This window comes from Otolemur garnettii, unplaced genomic scaffold (genome assembly GCF_000181295.1).
Source record: "Otolemur garnettii isolate 467f Iridium unplaced genomic scaffold, OtoGar3 scaffold00120, whole genome shotgun sequence".
Classification (NCBI taxonomy): Eukaryota; Metazoa; Chordata; class Mammalia; order Primates; family Galagidae; genus Otolemur; species Otolemur garnettii.
Window position 1 is genome coordinate 5,039,421 of NW_003852515.1, and position 11,262 is coordinate 5,050,682.

Sequence of the window (11,262 nt, forward strand, 5' to 3'; positions counted from 1 at the left end):
GGTGTTGTGGCAGGCGCCTGTAGTCCCAGCTACTTGGGAGGCAGAGGCAGGAGACTCGCTTGAGCCCAGGAGTTGGAGGTTGTTGTGAGCTGTGATGCCATGGCACTCTACCCAGGGGGATAGCTTGAGGTTCCGTCTCAAAAAAAAAAAAAAAAAAGGAGCTGACAATGTCAGGGTGTGATATGCCAATATACTAATAACTAACTTGCTAAGAGACAGAAAAATCAGTGGCACAGGATAGTCAAACACAAAATGACAGGGGTCCAGAGAAGGGAGAAATTCCTCCCACTGGACTAAGGGAAGGCTTCATGGAGAAGTGGTACTTGGGTGAGGGCTGAAAGACCCTGTATCCCAGGCAGAAGGTAGGACAGGAATAGGCCCAGAGACAGAAAGTACAAAGCATGGCTAGAAACCAGCAAGCAGTGGCTCAGCAGAGTGGGGCAGGAGGGAGTTAAAAGGGAAAAGACATTTGCTTGCAATGAACAGAAAGCTGCAGTGAAAAAAAATCCACTGAAGAGTTATCTAAAGACTGGAAATGAAGATGAGCGGAGTGGTCCCCATTGTGACTGGATTTAGAAAAGTAGAAATGAAGGCTCCTACCCCCACTTCTCTCATTTTCTGTGTGGTGCTCTCTTTCTAATTTCATTCTCCTATTTCATTTGGGAGACCAACTGACCTGCTTGGGGAACTTGGCTTGTATCATGCAAGGAACAGCTTATAAGACTTTTTCTAGTTCAAGTACCCAGATGGTTAGGAGTAGGTTCAACTGCAATGTAAGAACATAATTCTCTCTCACAGCTCACATCCAAGAAATCCAGAGGTAAGGAGCTTCAGGCTGGCATTCGTGCACTCAGCTCATCCCATCACTCTCCGGTGTGTGGGTCCCACCCCGTGATCCTCTCACACCCTGGGATGACGCTGAAGCTCAGCTGTTATGTCTGCCTTTTTCAGCCAGCAAAAAAGGACAAAGGGTAAAAGAGCAGTCTCTCTTTTTAAGAACTTCTGGGAAGTTGCACATACCATGGGTCTCAAGGGTTCTGGGTAGATGACATGTCTCCTAGAGAGACCACATCACATGTCATCTACACCAGAACCCTTGTGTGGGTGACAGGCATAAAGTAGGACTGTCCCAGCATGGATGGCTATCTGCCTCAAATATTTCACGGCCACACCTCTCTGTAAGGGAGGCTGACCTCCTGTCTTTTATTCTGGGCAGCCATGTGCCTGCTAGAACCTGGGAAAAGGAGGGCAGATAACTAATTAATTAGTATCTCTGCCACAAACACCCTTTTACACACACTCAGACTCTTTGACAACCTTAATCTCCCAGAGAAAAATTCACAATTGTCAGAGTCTGTGGACTAGTCTTCTATAGGGCAGGCTTCTACCCTGGTCCTATCAGCTATGAATAGGAAGAGGGAGTAGGGACAGGACGATTGAGTGCAAGGTGCCCCTTTCAGAGGCTGTGCAGGAACAGAGACTCTGAGAAAGGGGGCTTGGGCAGAGCAGGCAAGTTGACTGATTTGTTCACTACAACAGGCTAGAGATGTATTACAGGCGGTGACTGATGCTATAGAGTAGAAAATCACTCTACTCCAGTTCAGCAGGCAGGCCATGGAAAACCACCAAAGTATTTTTTGTAAGGAAATGGTGTGAGTAAAGCTTTACCAAGACAAGGTTATCCTGGTAGTAGGGTGGGCGCTGATCTGGCATGAAGGCAAGATGGAGAATTGGAAGCCCCTTAGGCAACACCTGCGTTAGGCCACGTCAGACTGAATAGGATTTTTTGTTTCAAAGTATTAAGGGAGTACGGATGTTTTAGGTTACACAGATCACTTTTGCGATGCTTGAGTCCCAGCTATGGGGTGCCCATCACCCACATAGTGTACACTGTACCCAAGCTACAGAATGGGAGAAAATATTCACAAGCTATACATCTGGTAAAGGGCTAATAGCTGGAATTTACAAAGAACTCAAGCAAATCAGCAAGAAAGAAACCAAACAACCCTATCAAAAAGTGGGCAAAAGACATGAACAGAAGCTTCTCAAAAGAAGAAAGACAAATGGCCAATAAACACATGAAAAAGTGCTCAACCTCACTAATCACCAGAGAAATGTAAATTAAAACCTCAGTGAGATATCACTTTACCCCAGCTAGAATGACTTTTATTAAAAGGTCCAAAAACAATGGATGCTGGTGTGGATGCAGAGCGAGGAACACTGATGCACTGTCGGTGAAACTACAAATAAGTACAAGCCTTACGGAAAACAGTATGGAGAGTCCTCAGAGAACTAAAAGTAGACCTGCCATTCGATCCAGCAATCCTACTATTGGGTATCTACAGAAAGAAAAAGATTTTCCATCAAAAAGACACTGTAACTTCTGATTTTCCATCAAAAAGCTATAACCTCTGAAGTTAACTAAATTTAACCTACTCTGACCCTTGCAGCGGCCCTTAACCTCTGACTTAGAGCAGAACTGTAGAAGGGGAGAGGTGTTAAAGTTAAGCAGGCAATTACAGCAGCAAGAAGGGCCACGGGCAGCATAACCATAAGGGAAGAGTAGAAAAATCTATAAAAAGCAGAATTTCAGATTAAAAACCATGGCAACTTGGGCCACACAGTTAAGTGGCACTTAATACAAGTGTGCCTGTGTTATATACCATCACACCATAATGTACAGTCATACCGACACCCCCAAGTTCTTTAAAAAAATCCTTACACCATTGTTCAGAAAGCAAGAACATTTGTAATACATGTACATTATATAACATGCTTTTACTCCTAATGGTAAGAATAAAGAAGTTTTGTTGTATTCATTTCAGAGATAAGCTTGGGTTATCTGAAGACACTCTTATTTGGGAACATCTTATTTCCCAAATAATAATTAAATGAATCCTCACTATACCTGACACAAACATGTTTTCAAATGCATATTATAGGAGTTCAGCACTTAGATGTATAGATTACGTTTACTTTGCTGACCACCAATGGGGAAGCATTGCTCTGGAGAGCCAAAAACCTCAGCTAAATGAATGAGTAAAACTCAGTCAAAGAAGCCAAGCCTCTTGTTTATCAGAGCAATGCAGCTAAGTAATGCAGGAGGCCTTAGGATGACATAAGACTCTCAACATAAGCCCTAGGTAAGCACACGTTTCCTACTGAAGGGCTAGAGCTTATATGACTCTCCCTTGAAAGACCAATTTCCATAATAGTTTAATCCTTGAGCAGAATACGTAGAATAACAGAATTATAAAAGACAGTATAGAGTGGTGCCTGTGGCTCAAAAGAGTAGGGCGCTGGCCCCATATGCCAGAGGTGGCAGGTTCAAACCCAGGCCTGGCCAAAAACTGCAAAAAAAAGGCAGTGTAAAAGATGTGTGTATATACAGAAATCTATGGCCATCTTTTATGGTTTACATAGAAATATAATAAACAGTCCTATGCTCTAAATTTAAAGAAACACACCCATGGGGAATGTAAGAGAAGGACTCTAGTAATTTTGAATAACAAATGGGAATACTATACTAGGATGGCTGAGAGAAAAACACAAAGAATCTTCTAGAAGTTTGAGCCCCTGCGTCTGACTGCTGAAGCATTCCTCCATTTCAAATGAGGATTTTTTTTTTTTAAAGCATCCCTCACAGATTATTTTTGACTTAGCCAAGCAGGGAGCCTATTTTAAAACTCCCAATTTGAAAATCATGGAAGCTTTATAAAATCCTCCACCTGCACCTCTTTTTAGGAACACAGTCCTTTATTCTCTAAAGGATGAAAACCTCTAGCATATAAAAACTTTGTTAAGCTGTCATTATCAATAGGGCAAAAAAACAAAAAAACAGGGGACAAAGAAGAAACAAATTGCATCTTCGAATAAGTTTTCTTGAAGCTGTTGTTAAAAGCTATAACCTCTGATGTTAACTAAATTTAACCCACTCTGACCCTCGCGGCGGCCCTTAACCTCTTCTTTCTTCTGTTTCCTGTGGCTGCTGGAGAAAACTGGCCCAGGCATTGGAAAAGCGTTCTCTGTAGCACACAAAGGCCCAGCCTTCCTGCTACCCTGTCAGGAGGCCCCGAGTTGACCGCAGGGTCAGCACCTGTGCTGAGAAGCAGGTGACAGTGGACTGCCTGCATCCTTCTAGAGCAAGTTGTGAGCGAGTCTACCCCTCAAATATCACACTGCAGTTTCAGGCATTCAAGCCACTGAAGTTCAGGTTTTCTTTGTGAATGCAGCCTTTACACAAATTAATCTATTGCTGTTCAACTGACTGTAAAATTAGTAGATTTACTGTTGCAAAAAAAAAAAAAAAAGAAAGAAAGAAAAACTAAGAGCTTTCACTTCCACTTTGGTAAGGTCATGGATGTGTCCTAGGCTGCCAACAAAGCAGCTTTTAAAATCTTTGCAGCAGAACCTAGCAACTTTTAGGGCAAAAAAGCAGCAAAACAATGACTCCAATGTACAGTGGAAAGTCTTCCCTATACAGTAAACATGTAAAACTCCACATTTGAGGAACTTTTCAAAATGGAGTTATTTGCTTTTAATTCTGTTTTCTTCAAAAATGAGAAACAGTGAAAGTACAAAGTTATCACTGTCATTCTACTTGCTGTCAGTCCTGCCTTCCTTAAATAGCCTCGTAATTAGAAGATATCATGCGGGTATTTAGAAATAGCAAAAATTTGTATTTTAAATATAAAATGCTAACTAATAACTTGGTCTCATTTTGCCTTGATTTCCCTAGTAAACCTGGCACATTTTGTAAGCTTTCATATACTTGCTTGTTGTTCTGTGTGGCATCCTATCATAATTATAGAAATTATTTTCATTAAGTGTTTCAAAATGACCAGAGTTAAGTGAATCACCCCAAACTCAACACCTTTGCAACAGAAACACATGGTTCTATTGTTTCTCCAAAGGAGACTTCCGAACTTAGTTTTTGCTTCATCCACTTTTCACAGAAGATAAATGGACCTTCCATATACAAATACTTTCATTTAGCAGACATAAAAGCTTTTTTAAAAATTCAATACGTCACTTTAGACAAATTTTAGTTTGCTCATTTGCAACCACCATGTTTTAATAATCGATGCCATCATTTTTTGACAAGAGAAGTTATTAATTTGGAGACCAATGTTATGAGAAATCTTACATGGTAAAGAAATTTATTCTGAATCTAATAATAGTTTGAGAGCACAGATGTGGTCACAGATGTCCTCTAGCTCGGCTGCAGAGCCATTCTAAGCAGCAACACGATGGATTTAGGTTATGTAAAGGAAGAGATTCCCAAGTCTTATAAAACACGGAAACAAGGAGCTAAATTTCCTTGCCTGGAGTTTTTTGTTTTGTTTTTTAAAATATACAGATCTTTACACCTATGGAATAGATTAATCGCAGTCCTCCTGAGGGTAGATGGTAGAGATTCTGGAAGAAGGCTTTTAGTTTTAATAGTTTATAATAACAGACACATGCCATCAGGCTGAGAGTATCTACAGAAGTTTTGAACAAGTTACCTAACACTCAGCCAAAGCCTCTTTCTGTGCCTGGCTCTTAAAGACCCTTTTGACAAGTCTGTAAACACAGGCTAAGGATCCACTCAGTTATTGACTCGGCACTGTAATGACAAAGTTGCAGCCATTTAAAGTGATTGCTTTCAGTTCGATTTAGTTGTTGCCTCAAGTATTATAAACCTCAACTTCCCTATTTTAGCCCTGAAAGGATCTTATAATCTTATTGGGGGGAATAATATAAATTAACTATAATCCACAAACAACTACTTGTTGAAGAATTTTCTGAATATCTGAACCCACACAGGCTTTGTAACATCTATATAACTTCAAAATAAACTCGGGAATTTTATTAATATCCAATTTGCTTTTAAAGTTAATTAATATAGTTATTTTGGCAGTATGAAGATACACCCTAGTGTCAATAACCTCTTAAATCATCCACAGTATAGTTAATTTCTTTGTGGAACAGATATACTGTGCCCCAGGGACCTTGGCCTAAGCAATTGAGTCTCATATGCCTCTGCATTTGAGAAGGTTCCCTCTGCATCTGGGAAAAATGAAAAGATTTTGAAAGCTCATAGGCAAGGAGAGGGACAGGATATTTCCACTAATACTTCACCAGAGCATTCAATATACATATGTATAGAATGAGAAACTTCACAGGCCTGCCATGGAAATTACAATGTGGTGGAAAGTCTAGAAGTTTTAGAGTCACCAGGATTTGAGTCTGAGTATGTATTTTGGTAAATTACATGCAGAAATAAGAATTGGGAAAGCTCTATATGTGTCTAAGAGTTCTATGCACATAACAGATCAGACAGTTTATAGATCTATGGCATAATAATATTGCTTTCCCAAACCAAAAAGTCTTTATCCCAGAGTCTTCAAAATCTGCCACCACCAAGCTGAACCCAAGGCTCTCAATGACTTTTCTTTTTTTTTGAGACCAAGTCTCACTTTGTTACCCTTGGTAACCACAAAAATAATAAATGATGTGAAATGTGTAAAAGTAATTGAGGCATTTGGTACCCAAACTAAGGGTAATAAAATTGGCGAGATGATGATATGAATAAATTCGCACCAAGTAGTCGCTGGTAACCAAAGCTACCTGCCAGCATCCATTTGTAGCCCTTTTTGAAGGCAGATGTGTTCAGAGTAGTTTAGGAAACTTTCTAGCCACAGCTCAAAGCAACCTCAAACTCTTGGGCTCAAGCGATTCTCTTGCCTCAGCCTTCCAAGTAGCTGGAACTACAGATGCCCACCACAATGCCCGGCTATTTTTATAGATGAGGTCTTGCTCTGGCTCAGGCTGGTCTTGAACTTGGGAGCTCAGGCAAACCACCCGCCTCCACTTCCCAAAGTGCTAAGATGAGAGGTGTGAGCCACAGTGCCAGGCCTCCATGACTTTTCAAGAGTTGTGAAGTCCCATTTTGGCTGGAGGTCAAAGCAGAGTTCAAGGGAAAAGATGAAAAAAACCAAAAAACAAAAAACTTGGCTTCTTCTCTGTCTGCCAGCGTGTCTGTACTGTCTGTCTCTTTTCTGCCTGTTTCCTCCCAGGGATAATAACCCAACATCTGGTAGATGCGGAGACATCTGACAATGGCAGGCTAGAAAGTTTCCCAAACTACCTACTCTGAACACATCTGCCTTCAAAAAGGGCTACAAATGGATGCTGGCAGGTAGCTTCGGTTACCAGTGACTACTTGGTGCGCATTTATTCATATCATAATCTCACCAATTTTACTACCCTTAGTTTGGGTACTAAATGCCTCAATTACTTTTACACATTTCACATCATTTATTGTTTTTGAGGACTTATAACTTCACTGCTTCACTGACTATGTTAGCAGCAAGGAACCACTTAGGGTTAAAGCACCTACCATAGCACCAGACTGCCTAGGATTCTTATTTTTTAATCTTGAGTCTACTAGTTGTGTGATCTTGGACAACTTCATTTTTTTATGCTCCAGTTCCCTCATTTGTAAAATGGGCAATAATAGTAACTAGATCATAAGGTTGTCCTAAAGAGTAAATAGATTAATATATGTTAAGTACTTGGAACAGTGTCAAAGTCATAAGTAAAAGCAATAATAGATGCAGGCAATTATAATTACTGAGCACCTAACATTTCCCAAAGTATTGTGGTACTCAGTCTATCCTGGTATCTATATCAAATGAACTTATATCTTGGTATTAAAAAGTGATTTGCAGAATAAAATAAATCTTTAATCCTTCTCGTTTAACGTGGAAATGGCCAACATGGAGACCTGAACTTTAGGTGATGGAGTGGTTTCAGGGTTTACCATCTTACTATTTTAATGGTGAGTGCCAAGGCGGCCAGCCACTGTGGACTTGATGAGGAAACCGAGACTTGGTCTTTGCTTTCAAGGGATACTTAAGGCTGAACTAGTTTCGTCGTCTGTAATAAAAGAAGTTAATACCTGATTCAAGGACCTATTTATGAAAACTAAATAAGACAATATGTTAACAGTTTCTCTTCATACAAGTAATCAAACTATTCCCAGATTAGGTGGCTTCACTAAACTGGGACTGCAGATTCTTGCCCACTATCGAGGAATTTCCTATTGCAAAGGAGGTGGCTAATACCAATTCGAAGGAAAAAGCAGTCAGCAGCCTTGTGGCCCCGGGGTCGCCCCCAAAATACGGCAGGAGAGAAACCAGGGGCACACGACTGCACTTAGTTTTACAAGTGGCTCTACTGGGACTCTGGGCAAGCGGGTTAAACACTCCGCGTGGGTTTTCCCCTTTGTCAAATGACGATCTGTTAGAACCTCTCCCAATGAGAACGTGACCTGAATCCGCCCCGCCGGTCCCATCTGAGGAACCAGAGCTTGCAGGCCGCGAACCGAAGGAAGCCTTTTACACCCGGTTCCGTCTGCCCACTGCATGTCGGGGCAGTACTCTTTTACTCGCAATCATAAAAGATGTTTATTAAATATTTGGCTAAATATTGAATATTTTATTAAATAAAAACGACGTTTACGAAAGCATATTATGAGTCCTAGCGGGAGACGTAGCCATACCGAGACTGGCGTTAATGCAATTGGAGGAAAGGAGGCACTGATTGCTGCAGAAACGCAACATCTTCACTTCAGCCCCAGCTGGAGCGGCGGGAGCCAGGAGAGCCGTAATTTCTCTACGGGAAATCTGCCCAGAGCGTTCCACATTTTTTGTCGGAGGAATGTAATCTCGCCAGCCGAAAAGCACCGCTCCCCTGTCACTTTTCCTTTAAAGGACGCGGGTCGAAGCCCCGCCCACTACGGAAAGCGAAGGAGTCTCGCTCGAGAACAAGTTTACTGGCTCCTCTGTCAGACCTTACAAATCGCTGACCCCAGGACTGGTAATACTGAAGGTGAGGGGCATGCAGCGATGAGGGCACCTGCCGCGGGAGGACTTGGTCTTAGGGGACGCCCCTGCGGAGGGGGTGGCACTGGCACAGTCGCATTCTTGGAAGGTCAAGGCCACTCCTTCCCGCCCGGGCGGAAGGCGGAGAGGTCCCGCAGGCCCTGCTGCGGAGTAAGGGGTTTGGCCGGGCTGAAAAACCGTCTTCGGGCCCAGGCTGCCGCCCGAACCTCCTAGGGTCGCAGGTCCCGCTGATACCCACGTCCCGTCTGGTCCCCGTCTGCCATTGTAGCCCACCTGTGCGTGCACGCAGTTCGTCCTTTCTCTGCCTAAGGCGTGAAGCGGGTCTTCTTCCCCGGGAGGCGTGGCCGCCCCGCCACACGTGACCGGGTCAGCTCCGCCCGGAAGTGCCCCAGCTCCCCTGTGCACGGGTCCGGCTCCCGTGGGGTGAGCTGGGCTAGTGCGTCGGCTCGGGGGTTGAGGCCCGAGAGGCTGGACAGAAGGTTTTTCTTGCTCCCTGCTGCCGCCAGAGCAGGCCTTAGTGGAGACCACTGTGGCATTTCCTTTTCTATTTGTTGTAGGTTCCGTGGCCTAAAACGAAGGAAGTAAAATAAGTTTTCCTACTGAGAAGGCTCAGTTTCAAGTATATGTTACGAAAGGAATTAATCAGAGAAAAGTACACAGGGTAGAGAGAGGAATCTGGAAAATCAACTGTTATTTATTGTGCCAGGCACATTATGATGAATAAACTGGTCTTGTTTCCCGCTTCAGGGGAAACAGACTCGTGAGGAAGACAATAAGGTAATACAAAATTGAAATTGTGGTAAGTGATTTAAGGAAAAGATAAGTGGGACTATGAAGCATTTAATGTTAAGCTCAACAAATTGAGGAGGGGATGGGAGATTTGGCTTAGTTTGGGAGGTAGTCAGAAGAATATCTGAGAAAGATAGCCCTTGGTATCGGTGAGTCCTGAATTTCAAGAAACCGTGGCTTAGGCAGCAAGGAGAGAGGGTGGAGAGGTGGACGAGCCTTCTGGTTTGGTAAAGGTGTAGGACTTTAATCTCAGTGCAGTTTTAAGGTGTGGTGACAGCAGTGCAGTGGGGAGAACTGGTTGCAGGGCTCAAGCTGGGTGTAAGAACTGCGTTAAGAGAAAGTACCACAAGAAGATGGTGGATATTTTAGAGGAGGGTGGTGACTGTGGATACAGAAAACTGGATGGACTTGAGTGGGGTTTAGGAAGTAAAGTTAATGAGACTTGGTGTTGAGTTGGTCCTCAAAATGAGGGAGACAGGAGTTGTCAGGTGGTTTACTAAGAGTCCTGAAGAGGAGGACATGGCCATTTAGAAGATAAACATATGGAAATAAGTCTAACTTTTTTTTTTTTTTTTGAGACAGAGTCTGTCTCTGATGCCAGGACTAGAGTGCAGTGACCTTATCATAGTTCACTGCAACCTCAAACTACTGGGCTGTAGTGATCCTCCTGCCTTAGCCTCCAGAGTAGTTGAGACTACAGGCACACACCTCCATACTTGGCTTATTTTTCTGTTTTTGGTAGGGGTGAGGGTCTCTTCTCTTTGGCTGGTCTGAAACTGTTGGCCTCAAACCTCCCATCCTGGCCTCCCAAAGTGTTAGGATTATAGGTGTGAGCCATCACCCCTAGCCAAGTTCATCTTTTAATACTAAATATTCTGGGTTTAAAAGCTTTTAAAAAAATATTCTGCATAGTCACTAAATTATTTGAATTTAACAGCTAAAGAAATATAGTTAAGTCATTGGCCAAAGGTATATATTGACTTTTTCCCCCCTACTTCTAAATCAGAGTTCTAGTTTGTAAACAGCTCAGCTTTATAGTGTAAAGTACTTTGTGTTCCTTTTGGAAGAGCCAAACCAGAGCCGAGGGAGGGTAGTATGAAGGTTCAAGAGGCATGATGCAATACTCTGGGATTAAGGCTGCACAAACCACGCTAGAGTGGAGAAGGCGGGACAGTTTGCAGGCAAAAGCAGGGACTTTATTAAACTCTTCTAGAAAGTGTGAAAGAATTCTAAGGGTCATAGGAATTGGCAAAATTTATTTCATAAATATCTAATCCACTAGAATATATGTAATTTTGATCCAGCCTCCTGAAAAGGATAGATATCAATATAAGTTTGTGACTTTCACCTCTGTGAGAAAGATCAGTGTGTGAACAAGTAATAGAAGTTATATTCATCTCTTCAGTCCATTTGGTTTTAAAATGCATGTAAGGGCTTGGCGCCTGTGGCTCAAGAGGCTAAGACGCCAGCCACATACATCTAAGGTGGTGGGTTTGAATCCCCAGCCTGGGCCCGCCAAACAACAATGATGGCTGCAACCAAAAAATGGCCGGGCATTGTGGCGGGCGCCTGTGGTCCCAGC

The 11,262-nt window shown here is 42.7% G+C and overlaps 1 protein-coding gene across 3 annotated transcripts in view; it reads left to right on the top strand.

The window, feature by feature from the left end:
• The first annotated feature begins 8,680 nt into the window (after positions 1 to 8,680).
• Positions 8,681 to 11,262, top strand: part of MTIF3 (mitochondrial translational initiation factor 3) — a 13,404-nt gene continuing 10,822 nt past the window's right edge. For 2 of the 3 annotated variants that reach the window (XM_023517758.1, XM_023517756.1), the window contains exon 1: positions 9,315 to 9,668. The gene's annotated coding sequence lies outside the window, so the exon portion shown is untranslated. Of the gene's footprint in view, positions 8,878 to 9,314; positions 9,669 to 11,262 lie in introns of those variants that run through there. The other variant, XM_003797623.3, reaches the window with a different exon arrangement.